The 19,900-nt window shown below is 42.3% G+C and overlaps 1 non-coding gene across 1 annotated transcript; it reads right to left on the bottom strand.

Annotated features, from left to right (window-relative positions):
- Positions 1–308: 308 nt before the first annotated feature.
- Positions 309–415, bottom strand: LOC128134012 (small nucleolar RNA R71). The gene has a single exon (XR_008232346.1). It is a non-coding gene; the product is annotated as a small nucleolar RNA R71 (small nucleolar RNA).
- Positions 416–19,900: the final 19,485 nt, after the last annotated feature.

The raw sequence follows: 19,900 nt of genomic DNA, 5'->3' as shown, positions 1-19,900 counted from the left end.
AACCCGCAATTCCCGCAACCGCGACTTTCGAACTAAAAGGCCATATTCTCGCCCAACTCAAGGAGATTCCTTTTTACGGGAAGGATCACGAAGACGCTTACAAGCACTTGGACGAAGTGAATGATGTGGCCGATTACTTCAACGTACCGAATGTTCCACGCGAGACCTAGCTTATTCGCATGCTCCCTGTCACATTTAAAGGAGCTGAAAAAGATTGGTTAAATTCACTTCCTCCCGGATTGGTCACCACATGGGCCAAGATGAAAGAAGAGTTCATATACCATTTCTGTCCACCCTCCAAGATAGCCAAGCTAAAGAAAGCCATTGCAAACTTCGAGCAACAACCCGGAGAATCTCTTTATGAAGCTTGGGAAAGGTACAAGAGCCTACTTAGAAATTGCCCACACCATGACCTTAATAGCCAACAAGAGGTCTCCATCTTCTATGATGGAGTCAATGTCACCACGAGGCAATTGCTTGATTCTCAAGGCCTGCTCACAAAGAAGGCGCCCCCGGTAATTAAAGAATTAATTGAAGAATTCTCTAAGCACTCTAGAGAATACCACAATTCGAGAAACGAAGTAAGTCGGGGGGTAGTGAACGCGGCAAATGATAGCATGGCGGCGGTGATAGCAAAGCTTGATAATCTAGATCGAAGAATGACAAAAATGGATCAAACAATCCATGCTATGAGGGTGGGATGCTGTCACACCCCAAAACCAAGAACGGCGGAAACGTTCTGGGGCGGAGGACGTCATGTAAGGTAATCACAACACAGTAAATGTAAATAAGCAAACAACATCATCCATTGCATTAAATATATAAATTTAATACATGCGTGTTCTGTACAGTTTTAGACACCAAAAATATAACGTAAATCAAAATAATAAAATGATGAGTCTTGAGTGCGCTCCATCATCTGAAAAGCTGGCATCGGTACTTGTCTACTGATGACCTGAGAATACAAGTTATTTTGAAAGAGTTTATCAGCATTAAGCTGGTGAATTCATAAGTATTTTAGTGTCAATGTTTGTAGTCAAAAACGTTTGAACCTGTCTCAATGTATAAGTTTGTAAAAGTTTGAATCTCTCAGAAAATCCTATATTTTCTATAAAAGTAACCTTCTACCAAGGCTAAACTGTTTTGTAAACTTGTCTGTTGTAAAAGTGTGTAATTACCCAAGTATAACTATCATTTGTTAAAATATAGTTTGTACATTAATGCTTAAGTGAGGTTATCACTAAAATATGTAATGGGTAAAACATTGTAGCACTGTAGCTTGGTATAATAAGACTACTGTTGTACTAAATACTACTACCTTAAACCGGATTTATATTAAGGTATAATGTGATAAATTGCACCATGCTATCGACTGGTAACAACGACATAAAGAACGGTCGTAATAACGGAATGACGTTTGGCACCCGCAGACCTGCAGGTCCGGCTGTAGCTAGCAGCAAGGTGTAGGATAGTCAATCCAGTATAGATCTATACGCAAACTCAACGCTCTCCCTCCAAGAGAATTCTGGCTACAACTCGGGCCATGACATTTAAGGCATGCTCCGATACAGTGGATCACATTTGTTATCGTATTCTTGCATATGTGATGAAATGTTTCTCGTTCTAGTATAGTTGTATATGTTTTCATAGTATAGTTGTATATATTCTCTTCCTAGTATAGACTCATGAATGAACTGACTCATTGATCTAGCTGTTGTAATAGTATGATTCTGTGTTACCCCGATGGTAACTTGCTAACTGTGCGTCTAGTACGTATGATTATGGAAGTACTTTTATGTCTATATATGTATATTTGATATATAATTAATATGGAAACGACCTTCGGATGGTCACCCGAAATCCCACCAGACCACATCCAAATCGAGGAAAAGGAAATAGGGTGGATGGCCTTCCTAAGCCCTTTAAACATTATTTATACATCTATACATATATGGGCATGCAATTTATAATATAAAAACATAAATAAGTTTTTATAAGACATTTGAAACATAAGTATTATTTTTAAAGAAAGATCGACTTGATGTCAATCTATAGAACAAATTGAAGGCGTAGGGTTGGTTAAAACAGTTTAAGTATAAGGAACATTTGTTTAAATCACAGTTGTAATATCATTTGAAAAGTAAATGGGTTTGTAAAACATTTTGAAGTAAAAACGGTTTGATAGACAGTTTGAACAGTGATAAAATCACTGGTTTCCCCTAGTTATTAATCACATGTGATTAATGCAATCACATGTGATTGAAGCAATAACTATAAGTATTTAGCTTGTATCCCCCCCTTGAAAACATATAAAAGCATTTAGAATATTTAAAAAGGTTGATTAAGGGGTATGAAACTCACTTGATTGATTGAAGAAAGCGAGATGGAAAACCGGGCAGAGTTTCGTCTCGGAAAACGGCTTTTTCTCGGGATTCTCGGGAATCTCGGGAGTAAAATCGACCCTCGGGACTTGAGCAAAAAGACCAGAGCTTCGGGTTTGAACGGGCACGGAAAACGAGGCAAGATTGTGAGAGAGAAAAGAGAAGTGAGCAAAATTTTCCGAAAGCCTCGCATTCTATTTATAGGAAGGCTGAACCGCCTCCGTACGCGGGGCGTGCGCTCGTACGCAGCGCGTACGCGTACGTCATGCATGACCGAAGCCTCGACTGCCTCGGCTTCGAATGGGACGGGTTGCTGGGTACGCGGGTCGGATGGGACGGCGGGTCGGACGGGTCGGACGGGTCGGCTGCCTCGGATAGGGCGACGTGGGCGATCAGAGGCCAAGTCTCTCGGGTACGCAGGGCGTACAGGGGTACGCAGCGCATACCCGGATGAGGACGCTGACTCCTCTTCGGATAAGGTCTGAAATTTTTATTTAAATAAATATATAATTTATTTAATAAACTTCAAAAATTCATATCTTCTTCATACGAACTCCGTTTTCGATGGTCTTTATATCCACGCGTAGGTGAGACTACGCTCTACAACTTTCGTTTAGACTCTGACGGCAAATTTCGAAATTATTTTTTTTATTATTTATTTTAAACCCATCGTGTTTAAGGAATTTCTTTGAAAATTCATAACTTCTTTATCTGATGTCGGTTTTTGCCAGACTTTTTACCGCTGGAATACCATTGTCGAGACCTTCGATTCTCGTTTAGGTCATTCCGGCCCAAAGTCGCTCGATCTCCGATTCAAGTTTTTAGCTGTCTGTTGCTAAGCCGAAGTTGGAAAAATCATAACTTCGCTATATGAAGTCGGATTTGGGCGTTCTTTTCACGTACGATCATGGTTCAAAGACATTTAAACATAGAAGGAAATTAAATAGAACTTTTTGTACATTTTATTATGAAATTAAATTTTATTACTCAAAAGTGGTTACAAAACTTGACCCTTTTTTTTTGGTCATTACAAAGAGTTGAAATATCGGGTTGTCACATCATCCCCCCGTTAGAGAGAATTTCGTCCCGAAATTTGAAGTAGTAAAGATACTAGTGATCATGAAAGAGATGAGGGTACTTTTGTTTCATCTGATCCTCACGTTCCCAAGTGAATTCCGGTCCTCGCTTGGCACTCCAGAGAACCTTCACGATAGGGATACGGCTTTGCTTTGTCTGCTTGACCTCATGGTCCATGATCTCTACAGGTTCTTCCACGAAGTTGAGGCTCTCGTTGATTTCGATCTCGTCGAGTGGGATTACAAGAGTCTCATCGGACAGACACTTTTTCAAGTTAGATACGTGGAATGTAGAATGTACGTTACGAAGTGCGTCTGGAAGTTCGAGTTTGTAAGCTACGGGGCCGACTCTTGCAAGAATCTCGAAAGGCCCTATGTACCTCGGATTAAGCTTTCCACGCTTGCCGAAGCGTATCAAGCCCTTCCAGGGTGAGACTTTGAGGAGGACTCGGTCTCCCACCTGAAATTCCAAAGGTTTCCTTCGTTTATCAGCGTAGCTCTTCTATCGGTCTCTAGAGGCTTTCAATCGTTCACGGATCTGAACGATTTTCTCTGTTGTTTCCCGAATGATCTCCGGACCGGTGAGAGTACTGTCGGAAGTTTTCCCCCTGGCTAATTGGGTATCACCCACCTCAGCCCAGCACAGAGGGGATCTGCACTTACGGCCGTAGAGAGCTTCAAATGGAGCAGCCTTGATGCTCGTGTGATAACCGTTATTATAGGAAAACTCGACAAGGGGTAAATGAGTATCCCATGCCTTCCCAAAGTCAATCACGCAGGCTCGCAACATATCTTCCAGAGTTTGGATGGTCCTCTCACTCTGTCCGTCGGTCTGTGGATGGTAGGCTGTACTCATGTCTAGCCTCGTTCCTAGGGAATGTTGTAATGATTGCCAAAATCTCGAGGTGAACCTACTATCTCTATCGGAGATAATGGAAATAGGTACACCATGTAGCCGTACAATTTCCCTAATGTATGTTCTCGTAAGTTTCTCCATCTTGTCGGTTTCTTTGATAGGCAGGAAGTGTGCAGACTTGGTCAATCTATCAACGATGACCCATATGGTGTCAAGTCCACCCGTCGTCTTGGGCAACTTGGTTATGAAATCCATAGTGATCCGCTCCCACTTCCATTCCAGGATCTTTGGTTGTTGCAGTAAGCCAGAGGGCTTCTGGTACTCGACCTTAACCTTTGCGCAAGTAAGACATTTACTTACGAAGGTAGCAATTTCTGCTTTCATATTAGGCCACCAGTATAGCTTCTTAAGATCCAGATACATCTTATCTGAACCTGGGTGGACGGAATACCGAGTGTTGTGCGCCTCGGTCATGACCAAGTCTCGGAACCCACCGTGTTTCGGTGTCCAGATCCGGTTCATGAAATATAAGGCTCCGTCACCCTTGGCTTCTAAATTCTTGTCCATTCCTCTAAGGGATTCATTCGTCACATTTTCAGGTTTCATGGCTTCAAGTTGAGCCTCCTGAATTTGCCTAGACAAGTGTGAATGGATGGTCATTGACAACGACTTGATCTTGCGACCAGAATATTCCTTCAGACTTAGGGCGTCTGCTACTACGTTGGCTTTACCCGGATGATAACGAATATCGCATTCGTAATCACTGAGTAGCTCGACCCACCGTCGTTGTCTCATGTTGAGCTCCTTTTGATCGAAAATGTGTTGTAAACTCTTGTGGTCGGTAAAGATAGTGCTCTTCGTTCCATACAAGTAATGTCTCCAGATCTTTAGAGCAAACACCACTGCTCCTAGTTCAAGATCGTGGGTCGTGTAGTTAACCTCGTGTGTCTTCAATTGTCTCGAGGCGTAGGCGATGACCTTACCTCGCTGCATCAGAACACATCCGAGCCCTTGATTCGATGCATCGCAATAAACTACGAAGTCTTCTATTCCTTCGGGAAGGGATAGTATTGGTGCGGTGCACAAGGCTCGTTTGAGCGTTTGGAACGCTCTTTCTTGTTTCTCTTCCCAGTCAAAGGCCACGCCTTTCTGGGTTAGGGTTGTAAGAGGTTTCGCTATTCGAGAGAAGTTCTGAATGAATCTGCGGTAGTAGCCAGCGAGACCTAGAAATTGACGAATTTCTGTAGGTGTCTTCGGTGCTGACCAGTTCTTAATGGCTTTAATTTTGGATGGGTCCACGTGGATTCCCTCTTCGCTCACTACGTGTCCTAAGAATTTAACTCTCCGGATCCAAAATTCACATTTCGAGAACTTCGCATAAAGCTTCTCTTTTCGTAAAGTCTCTAGAATTTGTCGCAGATGATCGCCATGTTCTTTCTTACTTTGGGAGTAGATCAGGATGTCGTCAATGAAAAGGATGACGAACTGATCCAAGTAGGGTCGGCATACTCTATTTATCAGATCCATGAAACTGCAGGTGCATTGGTCAATCCAAATGGCATCACCACGAACTCGTAATGTCCGTAACGAGTTCGGAAGGCGGTCTTCGGCACATCCTCCTCTAGCACTCGTAACTGGTGATATCCGGATCTCAGTTCAATCTTAGAAAAATAGTTCGCCCCTTGCAGTTGGTCGAATAGGTCATCTATGCGAGGCAGAGGGTAACGATTCTTGACCGTTAGTTTGTCGAGTTCTCTGTAGTCAATACACATACGGAAGGATCCGTCCTTCTTCTTAACGAACAAGACCGGTGCTCCCCAAGGTGAGAAACTCGGTCTTATAAATCCCTTGCTGAGCAGTTCGTTAAGTTGACCAGAGAATTCCTGCATCTCAGCTGGTGCTAAGCGGTAGGGCGACTTGGCTACTGGGGTAGCTCCTGGGACTAAGTCAATTCTGAACTCGACCATTCGCTGCGGAGGTAACCCGGGTAGTTCTTCTGGGAAAATGTCGGGGAAGTCGCTCACTACAGGGATGTTCTTTAGTTCTTTCGTTTCGAGGCTCGTGTCGACGACGTGAGCAAGGAATGCATGGTATTCCTTACGCAGGTATTTCTGTGCTTGAATACTTGATATGATGCGAAGACTTGCACCGGGTTTGTCGCCATAGACTATAAGAGTTTCATTAGACGGAAGGTTTAGACGGACTGCTTTCTCGAAGCACATGATGTCGGCACGATGAAGGCTTAACCAGTCCATGCCAATGATAACGTCGAAACTTTTTATTGAGACTGGCATGAGGTCGATTGGAAATGAATGGTTATCTAGAGTTAGGGTACAACCTAAATATATGCTACTCGTATTTTCAGTTTTTCCATTAGCCATTTCTACTGTGAATAGTTCTTTGAGTGCGTGCGGTGGTTGATTAAGCATGCGAGCAAATTTATGGTTTACGAAGCTTCGCTCCACTCCACTATCGAATAGAATGCATGCATAGGAGTTATCGAGGAGGAACGTACCAGTTACCACTGTTGGGTCAGCAACTGCTTCCCCGTGGCCTATAGCCAGTACCCTCCCTGCTCCTCCAGCATTCCTCGCTTTGGGGCAATCCCTCTTAAAGTGGCCTGCTTCGCCACATCCATAGCAGGTTGGGCTAGCGCCAGAGCCAGGGACTTGGTTGATAGGTTGTGCCGGGAATTTACAGAATCGGACGGTGTCCTTTCCTGTTACAGTTAGAGCACTGCATTTCACGGCAGGGGCCGTTGTGGTGGTAGTTGCATTTGTTGCACTTGGGCGAACTTCCAGCATACCGACTCACCGGAGCAGTAGTGGCAGCAGTAGGGGTTATTGCGGCATGAATTGCTATCATTTGCTGCTTTTTGGCAGCTTGCTGCTTCTTCTTTTCATCCCAGAATTTCCGCTTATTTTCGGCGGGTTTGGAGGATTCTGGGATGGCTAGGGTGGTTGTGGTTGCAGGGGTTTTGACTCCATGGTCAATGAGTCGTTGTGCCAATCGTTTGGCACTGTCGAAGGTAGCGGGGTTTGACGCTAGCACATTCCCCTGATACGGAGGTACTAGCCCCCATATGTACCTCTCGATCTTCTTCCTCTCGGTGGGAACCATATTGGGGCAGAGGGCCACCAGCTCGCTGAATCGGGCAGTATAAGCGACCACATTGGTGCCCTTCATCGACAGGTTCCAGAGTTCCTGCTCCAGTTTCTGGATCTCGCCCCTCGGGCAGTATTCCTCAGTCATGAGGTCTTTCATTGTTTCCCAGCCCATGTCGTTGGCTACGACGAGAGCTAGTGCCTTAACATGGCTGTTCCACCATGTCAGGGCCTTTCCTTCAAAAGTGCATGCGGCGTACTTGACTTTACTCGCCTCAGGACATGAACAGATTTCGAAGACTGATTCAGTCTTCTCGATCCATTGCGAGAGGGCAATGACTCCGCCGGTGCCGTAAAAAGGCTTCGGTTTGCAATTTGTGAAATCCTTGTATGAGCACTCTCTCGAGCGCACAGGGGTTTCAACCGGTGTTGACTCCACAGGGGTTCCACCTCTGCTAGCATCTGTTGAGTGATACTGAGCCATGGCAATTGCCACTGCTGCAACTACGGCAGCATTCAGGGCTACAGTATCGATGACCGGAGGCGGAGGAGGTGGTGGTGCAGGATTATTCCTGGGAGATTTGCGAGGAGGCATCTTTCAGCTATAAGTTTATAAAGATAAGAAAACGGTCAGAATCAATTTGTAAGCAACGTGAGAGTGACACATGGACTAACTAAACATAGTCCAACAGTTGAAAGAGTGCTTGGAACCACAATAAGAAATATTAGTAGGAAGCACAAGTGTATAAATTTTTCCCACAGATAGATAGATCTCAAAAAGAATACTGGTATTACTGATGTAATAAGTTCAGGGGAAATCGACCTAACAGTAGGTCATACATCATACCATATAGAAAAGTTTGACAGTTCTTAGATTTCAAATTTGAGTACGGAAAGTTAGAAATATTTTACACACAAGTGCTACTTGGAGCACAAATGTTTAAAGGCTATCCTTTAATTAAAAGACGGAGATGTACTAGACATCAACCAACGGCGATGGGAAAATCCCGGGCGAGTACTGCGGCCGGGCACTTGACGAAACACCTCCTGAATGTGTCGATCCTGAGTCCTCTAACGAGCCCGAAGTTCCAAAATTTCAGCTCGAGAGGCAGCAAACTGCTACTGCAGGGTTTTAATTGTTCTCCGGGTCCGTTCCATGTCTTCTTCAAGACGGCGGATGCGTACTGTGTTGACACCTGAGATGGCAGCAAACTCTATGACCCGGTCGATGGCTGCTCGACCTTGCTCGACTTCACAAGCTATTCCATGGATAATGACAGGCAGAGTCCGGTCAGCAGAGCCACCATCGCTGACGTTGTGAAAGCTTCGGTCCCCCAAGTATGGTAAGGGTTGACCCTGTTCATCACTCTAGCGATTCAAGTTGTTTGCCCACAAGGGAGTAGGACCTGGAAACGCTGGTCGAGGGTTGTTGTTCGGGGCTTGACCTACTAGCGGTAGGTTGTTGACTTCAGGCTCGGAGTCGGATCCATCAGAAAAGCCTTCTTCGAGGTGATCATCCAAAGGGATTGGATGCTCAACATCGGGCTCTTCATCGATCCACCCGGCATTGCCTTCATTTGGAAAGTACTGGTCGCCGTGATGGAATCTAGCCATTAGATCTACGCGAGAAGAGAGGTATACGAATATAGTATACGTGTAACTAGTAGTACAAAATACACCTATAGAATTTTAAGTTTAAGTTTTTCTGATCTTCTTGTGGTATTGTTTGTAAGTTTTTAGACTTGTTAACCTATCACAACCGTTCTAGGGCATGTGCTAATCACTCCTAGGACCAGCATAGTTGATCAGGCTATGCCATTTCCAGGACTGACCATACATCCCCGAGCTCACTTGTGATATTTAAAAATCGTAATACTTTTGTTCTTGTCATTGTGACACTGGTTTTAGTATGAATGCAGACTAGTATCCTTAATTAAATATTTTAATATCTAAAGTATAGACTCTTGATCAGAGTTTAATCCCTAATGGGTTTATAGTTTAGTATATCTTTTATGGGTTGATATACTCAATTCACTATAAACAATGCTCTGATACCAATCTGTCACACCCCAAAACCAAGAACGGCGGAAACGTTCTGGGGCGGAGGACGTCATGTAAGGTAATCACAACACAGTAAATGTAAATAAGCAAACAACATCATCCATTGCATTAAATATATAAATTTAATACATGCGTGTTCTGTACAGTTTTAGACACCAAAAATATAATGTAAATCAAAATAATAAAATGATGAGTCTTGAGTGCACTCCATCATCTCAAAAGCTGGCATCGGTACTTGTCTACTGATGACCTGGGAATACAAGTTATTTTGAAAGAGTTTATCAGCATTAAGCTGGTGAATTCATAAGTATTCTAGTGTCAATGTTTGTAGTCAAAAACGTTTGAACCTGTCTCAATGTATAAGTTTGTAAAAGTTTGAATCTCTCAGAAAATCCTATATTTTCTATAAAAGTAACCTTCTACCAAGGCTAAACTGTTTTGTAAACTTGTCTGTTGTAAAAGTGTGTAATTACCCAAGTATAACTATCATTTGTTAAAATATAGTTTGTACATTAATGCTTAAGTGAGGTTATCACTAAAATATGTAATGGGTAAATCATTGTAGCACTGTAGCTTGGTATAATAAGACTACTACTGTACTAAATACTACTACCTTAAACCGGATTTATATTAAGGTATAATGTGATAAATTGCACCATGCTATCGACTGGTAACAACGACATAAAGAACGGTCGTAATAACGGAATGACGTTTGGCACCCGCAGACCTGCAGGTCCGGCTGTAGCTAGCAGCAAGGTGTAGGATAGTCAATCCAGTATAGATCTATACGCAAACTCAACGCTCTCCCTCTAAGAGAATTCTGGCTACAACTCGGGCCATGACATTTAAGGCATGCTCCGATACAGTGGATCACATTTGTTATCGTATTCTTGCATATGTGATGAAATGTTTCTCGTTCTAGTATAGTTGTATATGTTTTCATAGTATAGTTGTATACATTCTCTTCCTAGTATAGACTCATGAATGAACAGACTCATTGATCTAACAGTTGTAATAGTATGATTCTGTGTTACCCCGATGGTAACTTGCTAACTGTGCGTCTAGTACGTATGATTATGGAAGTACTTTTATGTCTATATATGTATATTTGATATATAATTAATATGGAAACGACCTTCGGATGGTCACCCGAAATCCCACCAGACCACATCCAAATCGAGGAAAAGGAAATAGGGTGGATGGCCTTCCTAAGCCCTTTAAACATTATTTATACATCTATACATATATGGGCATGCAATTTATAATATAAAAGCAAAAATAAGTTTTTATAAGACATTTGAAACATAAGTATTATTTTTAAAGAAAGATCGACTTGATGTCAATCTATAGAACAAATTGAAGGCGTAGGGTTGGTTAAAACAGTTTAAGTATAAGGAACATTTGTTTAAATCACAGTTGTAATATCATTTGAAATGTAAATGGGTTTGTAAAACATTTTGAAGTAAAAACGGTTTGATAGACAGTTTGAACAGTGATAAAATCACTGGTTTCCCCTAGTTATTAATCACATGTGATTAATGCAATCACATGTGATTGAAGCAATAACTATAAGTATTTAGCTTGTATCCCCCCCTTGAAAGCATATAAAAGCATTTAGAATATTTAAAAAGGTTGATTAAGGGGTATGAAACTCACTTGATTGATTGAAGAAAGCGAGATGGAAAACCGGGCAGAGTTTCGTCTCGGAAAATGGCTTTTTCTCGGGATTCTCGGGAATCTCGGGAGTAAAATCGACCCTCGGGACTTGAGCAAAAAGACCAGAGCTTCGGGTTTGAACGGGCACGGAAAACGAGGCTAGATTGTGAGAGAGAAGAGAGAAGTGAGCAAAATTTTCGGAAAGCCTCGCATTCTATTTATAGGAAGGCTGAACCGCCTCCGTACGCGGGGCGTACGCTCGTACGCAGCACGTACGCGTACGTCATGCATGACCGAAGCCTCGACTGCCTCGGCTTCGGATGCGACGGGTTGCTGGGTACGCGGGTCGGATGGGACGGCGGGTCGGACGGGACAGCGGGTCGGACGGGTCGGATACTTCGGACGGGTCGGACGGGTCGGCTGCCTCGGATAGGGCGACGTGGGCGATCAGAGGCCAAGTCTCTCGGGTACGCAGGGCGTACAGGGGTACGCAGCGCGTACCCGGATGAGGACGCTGACTCCTATTCGGATAAGGTCCGAAATTTTGATTTAAATAAATATATAATTTATTTAATAAACTTCAAAAATTCATATCTTCTTCATACGAAATCCGTTTTCGATGGTCTTTATATCCACGCGTAGGTGAGACTACGCTCTACAACTTTCGTTTAGACTCCGACGGCAAATTCCGAAATTATTTTTTTATTATTTATTTTAAACCCATCGTGTTTAAGGAATTTCTTTGAAAATTCATAACTTCTTTATCTGATGTCGGTTTTTGCCAGACTTTTTACCGCTGGAATACCATTGTTGAGACCTTCGATTCTCGTTTAGGTCATTCCGGCCAAAAGTCGCTCGATCTCCGATTCGAGTTTTTAGCTGTCTGTTGCTAAGCCGAACTTGGAAAAATCATAACTTCTCTATATGAAGTCGGATTTGGGCGTTCTTTTCACGTACGATCATGGTTCAAAGACATTTAAACATAGAAGGAAATTAAATAGAACTTTTTGTACATTTTATTATGAAAGTAAATTTTATTACTCAAAAGTGGTTACAAAACTTGACCCTTTTTTTTTGGTCATTACAAAGAGTTGAAATATCGGGTTGTCACAGATGCGACAATTGTAGAGGGCCCCATCTCTCAAAGGATTGTGATTTGGATGAAATGGAAATAAGAGAGCTCAAGTCTTCTATTCAAGTGGCGATCGATATGATGAAAATTGGCAGAAACCTAAGAAGGAATGGTTACCATACGAAGAGTATAAGGCAAAGGAGGAGAAATACAAGCAGAAGGAGAGGGGACTATACCAAAAGGAAGAACTGGTAGAAAAGAAAGCCGATTTAGAAGAGTTATTCACTAGATTCATAGCCGCGTCCGAAAAAAGACATAGTGATCACGATGCTGCCATACACGAGACCAGAAACATGCTAAGGAATCAGCAAGCATCAATTCTTAACATTGAGAAACAGTTGGGGCAGCTTGCGCATCAAGTGAATGATAGAAGACCGGGTCAACTTCCAAGAAGAAGGCAGAAAAGATAGAAGAATCGGACCCAGCAAAACCCGATCCGACTCGCCGAGTCGCTCCATTGGACTCGACGAGTCCAATTGTAAATGAGAAAAATGTCAGTTCTTTGAAGCCTTATAATCCTCCTCCGCCATACCCAACCAAAGCCATGCCTGCAGAAAAATTAGAAGCATACAGAACCTTCATGAAGCATGTTAATGCTTTACAAGTTAATGTGCCATTTGTGGAAACAATGCTCCAAACACCTAAGTACTTCAACTTGCTTAAGGGCCTTTTTGCTGCTAGGAAAGATTTGGCTGAAGTCGCGGAAATATTGATGAATGAGCTACCTGAAAAGAAGGGTGATCTGGGAAATATTGTAATTCCATGCCAATTTGGTAATAAAGTTTTCACTCGAGCATTAGCTGATTCGGGGGCAAGCATCAATCTGATGCCTTTGTCATACTTTAAGAAGTTGAATTTACTAGAACCAAGGCTGGTGAATATGAAGATCCATTTGGCGGACAAGACGATAATTCATCCACAAGGCGTGTGTGAGGATCTCCTTATAAAAGTTGACAAGTTTATTTTCCCAGTATTCGTGGTTGTGGATATGGAAGAAGACCCCGAAATTCCAATTATTTTGGGGAGATCATTCTTGAACACCGCGTGTGCTTTAATTGATATATATGAGTCTACATTGACCTTAAGGGTGGGCGATGAATCTGTAATGTTTAAAGCTATTCCAGAAGCCAAGCAAGGAGAAGAAAAGAATGAAGACATCTCATTTATCCAATTGGATGATGAGATATTACAAAAAGAGCTTGAACTTTTGCTAAAAGAAGATCCGAGCAAGTTTTTGATACACTATGAAGAAGATGGAGATGTTAACAAGGACTTGGAGGAGTTAGAAAAGCTACTGGAAGGAGCCAACTCAGAAAACACCCAAGAATTGATGGAACCCGATCCGACTCGCCGAGTCACTTTAATGGACTCGACGAGTCCAGTCGAATTTGACAAAGACTTGGCCGACTTAGATCTGTTTGTTACTAGTTCTTCACATACCTTGGATTTAGATAGTATTCATGATTCCTTAGAAGAACAAACAGCAAAAGGAGGAATGGGAATGAAAGTTCAATACGCCGATGTAGCATGTCTTGATACGATTCCGTTTGAAGATGGGTTGAGCACAGGAAAGGATGAAGAGACAAAGGAAAGGAGGGTGGAAGCTCATCAACCATTCACTACGAAACCTAAAGCACGAACCATCATGAAATATGAAGTAATTAAATTTAAAGAGAAGGAGGTGCAAGAGAAGGTGAAAAAGAATGGGGGAAAGAAGAAAAAGAGGGAAAGGGAAGCCCAAGCAGCTGAGGATGATGCTGTGAAAAAGAGAAGAGATGCATTGAAAAGGGCTTACAAAAAGAAGGTTCACGCTTACAACACCAAGTACAAACCACAAAAGACTAGGCGTGCGTTCCCGATGCTGGAAGATGACGAAACGTAGACGGGAAGGAGTCCAACTAATGACTCCTTAAAAAGAAGCGCTTGGCGGGAGGCAACCCGTTATTTAGAGTTTGCTTTCTTTTACTTTTTAGTTTTGTTTGAAATTTTTCTTTTGTTTTTAGATTGTTAATTCTCCAATTCGTCGGACATGTCTGCTTGAGAGTGTGCATGGGCTAAGTGTGGGGTGAAATGATTTTTTTTAGATAAATGAAAAATTTTATGAATTTTTGCAAAAGACCCGCCGAGTCTCACCACGACTCGACGAGTCGATATGGATTTCAGAAAAAATTGACATCGCGACCAGACTCGCCGAGTCTGACCCCGACTCGACGAGTCGGTATTATTTACAGAAAAAAAAAATTTTGAAATTACTTTTACAACCGGTAACTAGGGTTTTAACCCTAAGAATCAGTTTCTTTTCACATACACACTCGCCGTGCGCCTCTCTCTCAACTTTCTCTCAAGCATTCATCTTTGTTATTCAAGTTTTCTTCAAATCTTTCAAGTTTCATCACAAAAGGTAACAAATTTCTTCTTGTTTTCTGTTAAGAACTTGATTATAAGTCCCTCTATGCTAGAAATTGCATGAAAAAACCCGTTTTTGAAAAGTAGTAAATTTCTAGGGTTTTGATTTTTCATGAATTATGTTGTTTTAAATGCTTATTCTGGCCTTAATACCTTAATAATGTATGCCTAGACAAAACCCTTGACGAAATTTCCAGGTTTCATGGTTCAATTTCCATCGACCCGCCGACTAACTCGTGCAGTTCGTGCGACTCGCCGAGTCGTACCTGGACTCGACGAGTCGAGTCGGGGAACATATGCGAGATGTTTTTTTTTTTAATTATACTCTGTGTTTTCTGGGTTTTGTGTATTTGTTTTGCAGAAATCATGTTTAGAAGGGGGCAAAGTTCCAGTGGCCACCAAGGGGACTTTCCTTGGTTAAATTTTCCACAAATCGAGTCCGCTTCAACATTGCGGAAGTGGAAGAAGAAGTTGGTTGACATCAAGAAGAAAGATATCTATGTGCCCAACCGGATAGATTGGGATTGGTTGCAGAGTGTTCGCTATGAGGAAGAGTAGCTCCTTATCTTGTAAAGGAGTTTCACCATGAAGGCGAAACAATGATTTGCGACGGGTAGAGCCGGGTCTTCCGTATTCAAGAACCGGTTTATTTAGAGCTTTGTTTGGAGTTTTTCTCTACGGTATCTTTCACCGGGGGAGTGGATGTTTATCACCCGTAAAGCTTTAGTTTCTGCCTCGGAGGAGAATTTCGTCAATGCTCTGTGATGGATCTTGCCTGTCGATTAAGGGTTTATGATCAGCCCTTAGTCTCAACACTCATCTTTCGGGCCTTTTTGGCACAAACCCATATGGTGTTTCCCGAAGGAGTTACGAGTACGGGCTGGTGGAATACAATTGGTAACAAGGTCTATATTCCGAAGTCGGCACAGGAAGGGAGAATTCGATCCCCAACACACCGTCTCATTCATCGTCTCATTTCATCCACCATCAACCAAAGGAAGGATGATGACAAGGTTTCCAACCTTGATGTCTTCTATTTGTGGAACATTATTACACCCGGCGTTTTTTGCAACATTCCTTGGTGTCTAGCTTCATATCTCTCGGAGGGTGCGGTCAAGGATCACAAAACTTCTCGAATCAACGGTGGGATGTTTGTCACCCGGTTAGCCAATTCATTCGGGTTGATGAACCGCGGTGCATGGAACTTCATGATGATGATCCCTACACCTCCATTCAATCCAATTCTTTTCCGGAGAGCGAGTATTATTGAAGACTATGGTGGTGGCCATTATGCCATCCCGAATGATGATCCGATTGTTGGTCACGAAGCACCGGGGATGAGGGTTAGATCGAGGAGAGAGCGGGATGTTGAGGAAGAGCCGCCGGTGATTCTGGTTGAGAATGAAGAAGTACCAATGGATTGGTACAATGTGGAGATGAGGCGGCTACAAGACCAAATGGCGCGGAGCTTGAATTTTAGCAACCAATCACATATACGACTTTTCGACCACTTTAACATTCCACACATTGATGGTGGTAACTTTCCATACATTGCATCATGGGAAGAGGTGATAAGTGCAAGAAGAAGCGGTGCGGGAGGAAGTGGAGCAGGGCTAGATGATGATGATGAGGAGGATTGAGTTCTTTGCATTTTTATTGAAAATTTTTTAATCTTTTTATTTATGTGTTTGTTTTTATTTGGTTTGTTTAAATGTTTTTAAAACTTGCTTTTGATGTTTGAATGCTTTGACAATTTTCAGAATTGAATTAGGAGTGCTAGCTTCAAAAGGGTTTAGAATCATAGAATCAAAGTGAGAAAGAGAGTCAAGAAAGAGGGAGCGTTAGAGTTAAAGTATTGAGTCCGGTCCTTAGAGATGTTGGCAAGGGAGTCTAGAAGTGAATAGAAAGTATAGAGAGTTTATTGGAAGCTGGATCAGATGCAGAATGCTTATATTTTCATTCAGTGACCAACTCGACGAGTGCATTAAACTGACTCGACGAGTCGCCCTTAATTCTCAAAAATCCGAAGATTTCCCGAAGTAACTTGACGAGTTTGATATATACTCGACGAGTTGTTTGGTTTCATGTTGAAGGGACTGCTGATTTGATGCTTATTAGAGTACCACTTGACTATCTATTCTTTCCATATTAATTCCTGAAGATTTTACACTGTTTTCCGCGTATTTGGAGCGACCCACACGAGATTTGACACTCAAGGCATGGATGAGCTGTTCCCATGTCTAAAGTCAATTGAATTGGAGCTGGAAAGGAAGTGATCAATCTATCGACTGCTATCCCAGGGGAGTTTGTTCCAATCTATCGACCGCCTGATCGACAAGTGGAGTTCATAATTGACTTGTTACCAGGAACCACGCCAATAGCAAAAGCACCTTACCAATTAGCACCGACGGAGATGAAGGAGCTGGTGATGCAACTTCAGGAGTTATTGGACAAAGGTTTCATTAGACCTAGTTCATCGCCCTGGGGAGCTCCGGTGTTATTTGTGAAGAAGAAAGATGGAAGTATGAGAATGTGCATCGATTACAGAGAGCTGAATAAGGCAACAATAAAGAATAGATATCCGTTGCCAAGAATTGATGACCTATTTGATCAATTGCAAGGTCCGAGCTATTTCTCGAAGATCGATCTAAGGTCAGGATATCATTAGCTAAAATTAAGAGAGCAAGATATCGAGAAGACTACATTCATAACTAGATATGGACACTACGAGTTCTTGGTTATGTCGTTTGGACTAACCAATGCTCCGGCAGCATTCATGGATTTAATGAATAGGGTTTGTAATCCGTTCCTTGATAAATCTGTGATAGTGTTCATAGACGAAATTCTGATTGACCCACACAGGAGCTACTTATGCTTGGAGTGATAAGCATGAAGAGGCATTCGAGAAGCTAAAGAAGAAGCTATGCGAGGCACCGATACTTTCTTTACCCGATGGAGTTGAAGACTTCGTTGTTTATAGCGATGCATCTGGTGTTGGATTGGGTTGTGTTTTGACCCAAAGAGAAAAGGTGATAGCATATGCGTCTCGACAACTGAAAGAGCATGAAAAGAATTACCTGACTCATGATTTGGAGTTGGCAGCGGTAGTTTTCGCTCTGAAAATATGGAGGCATTACCTCTATGGCACGAAGTGTAAACTTTTCACTGATCATAAGAGTCTCCAATATCTCTTTAATCAGAAAGAATTAAATATGAGGCAACGACGCTGGCTAGAGTTACTCAAGGACTACGACTGTGAGATACTTTACCATCCTGGTAAAGCTAATGTTGTTGCTGATGCTCTCAGTCGGAAAGTCAATCTTGAAAGGAAAAGGCCAAGAGCGTTGAGAATTGAAGTTGTCTCAACCATTGTGGAAAGTATAAAGAAAGCTCAAAGCGAAGCTTCTGAAAAGAATGACCGAAAGGAGGAACGTTTGGGCAAAACGTTGGTGTTCGGTGTAAACAGTCATGGACTGAAGGTGTTCCAAGATCGGATTTGGATACCTAAGACAGGAGGAGTCAGAGATCTTCTGATGGAAGAAGCTCACAAGACCATGTACTCGATTCATCCCGGTAGCACTAAAATGTATAGGGACCTGAAACACTACTACTGGTGGCCTACGATGAAGCTTGATGTTGCAAAGTATGTGGCTGAGTGTGTGACTTGTGCGAGAGTAAAGACACAACATCAGAAACCGTACAGGAGTTTAGAGCCTTTACCTGTGCCTATAGGTAAGTGGGAAGACATTGCTATGGATTTTGTCACTAAACTACCCAGAACAAAGAATGGTCACGACATGATTTGGGTGGTCGTTGATCGATTCACTAAGAGTGCGCATTTCATAGCAGCCAAGGAGAAATGGTCTATGGAGAAGCTTGCGAATTCTTACGTGAAGGAAATTGTGAGGCTTCACGGTTTTTCCGTTAACGATTGTGTCGGATCGTGATAGCCGTTTCACCTCGAGGTTTTGGAAAAGTCTACAAGAGGACTTGGGTACCAAGTTGTGTTTAAGTACAGTTCACCTTCCGCAGACTGATGGTCAGAGTGAAAGAACAATACAAACACTTGAAGATATGCTGAGAGCATGTACCTTGGAATTCCTAGGTAATTGGGATGAACATTTACCTTTGGTAGAATTTTCCTATAATAATAGTTTCCACTCGAGCATAAAGATGGCACCTTATCAAGCTTTGTATGGACAGAAGTGTCGTACGCCGTCTTATTGGCTTGAGGCTGAAGAAAAGCAATTTATGGGTCCCGAGATGGTCCATCAAACCGCTGAAAAGTTGAAAATAATTAGGGAAAGAATGTTAGCAGCTCAAGATCGTCAAAAGAGCTATGCTGACAAGAAGCGAAGACCGATGACTTTTGAAATTGGAGATTCGGTTTTGCTTAAAGTCTCACCGTGGAAGGGACTTATCAGATTTGGTAAAAGGGGAAAGTTGAGTCCAAGGTTTATTGGACCGTTTAAAGTTCTTCATAGGGTTGGGAACCAAGCTTACAAGCTCGAATTACCCGAAGAACTGAATGGAATTCACAACACTTTTCATGTGTGTTATTTGAGGAAGTTCACGGGAGAAGTTTCCGACATAATTCCAATTTCTGAATTGAGAATTGATGAGAACAAAAGGTTGATTGAAGAACCAGAGGCAATTGTTGACCGAAAGACTAAGAAGTTGCGACGCAAAATGGTTGGGTTAGTGCTTGTCCGATGGAAACACACGAATGGGCCGAATCTCACCTGGGAGACGGAGAGTGACATGTTGAGTCGCTATCCGCATTTGTTTGTTGATGTGTGATTCCGGGGACGGAATCATTCTAAGGTGGAGAGAATTGTAACGCCTGTGTTTCCGGGCTTGCCATTTTTAGCAATGTAATAGTCTAGGTTAACCTTTGTAACCCATTTTGAAAATAATAGAAGTGTATTATTTGAGTATTATGTGTTTTATGCTTAATTGCTTAATTATGTGGTTTGATAAATTAAGAATAAAAATAAGCGTCAAAATTTAAGTGTAAAATAAACTTAATATCTTTGGATAATGTTGTAGTAATTGAAACGAGGTTTCCGAATATATAGAGAACGCCCAAATCTAAATTCGTATGAGGAAGTTATGATTTATCGAAGTTTCGGCTTAGCGATGTGCAGCCCAAAATACTTGATTTGAGATCGAGCGGTTTTTAGCCGAAACAATCTAAACGAGGATCGAAGGTCTCGTTGTTGGTATCG

The sequence above is a fragment of the Lactuca sativa genome, chromosome 4, assembly GCF_002870075.4.
Source record: "Lactuca sativa cultivar Salinas chromosome 4, Lsat_Salinas_v11, whole genome shotgun sequence".
NCBI lineage: Eukaryota > Viridiplantae > Streptophyta > Magnoliopsida > Asterales > Asteraceae > Lactuca > Lactuca sativa.
This window is presented reverse-complemented; position numbering and strand designations above follow the sequence as displayed.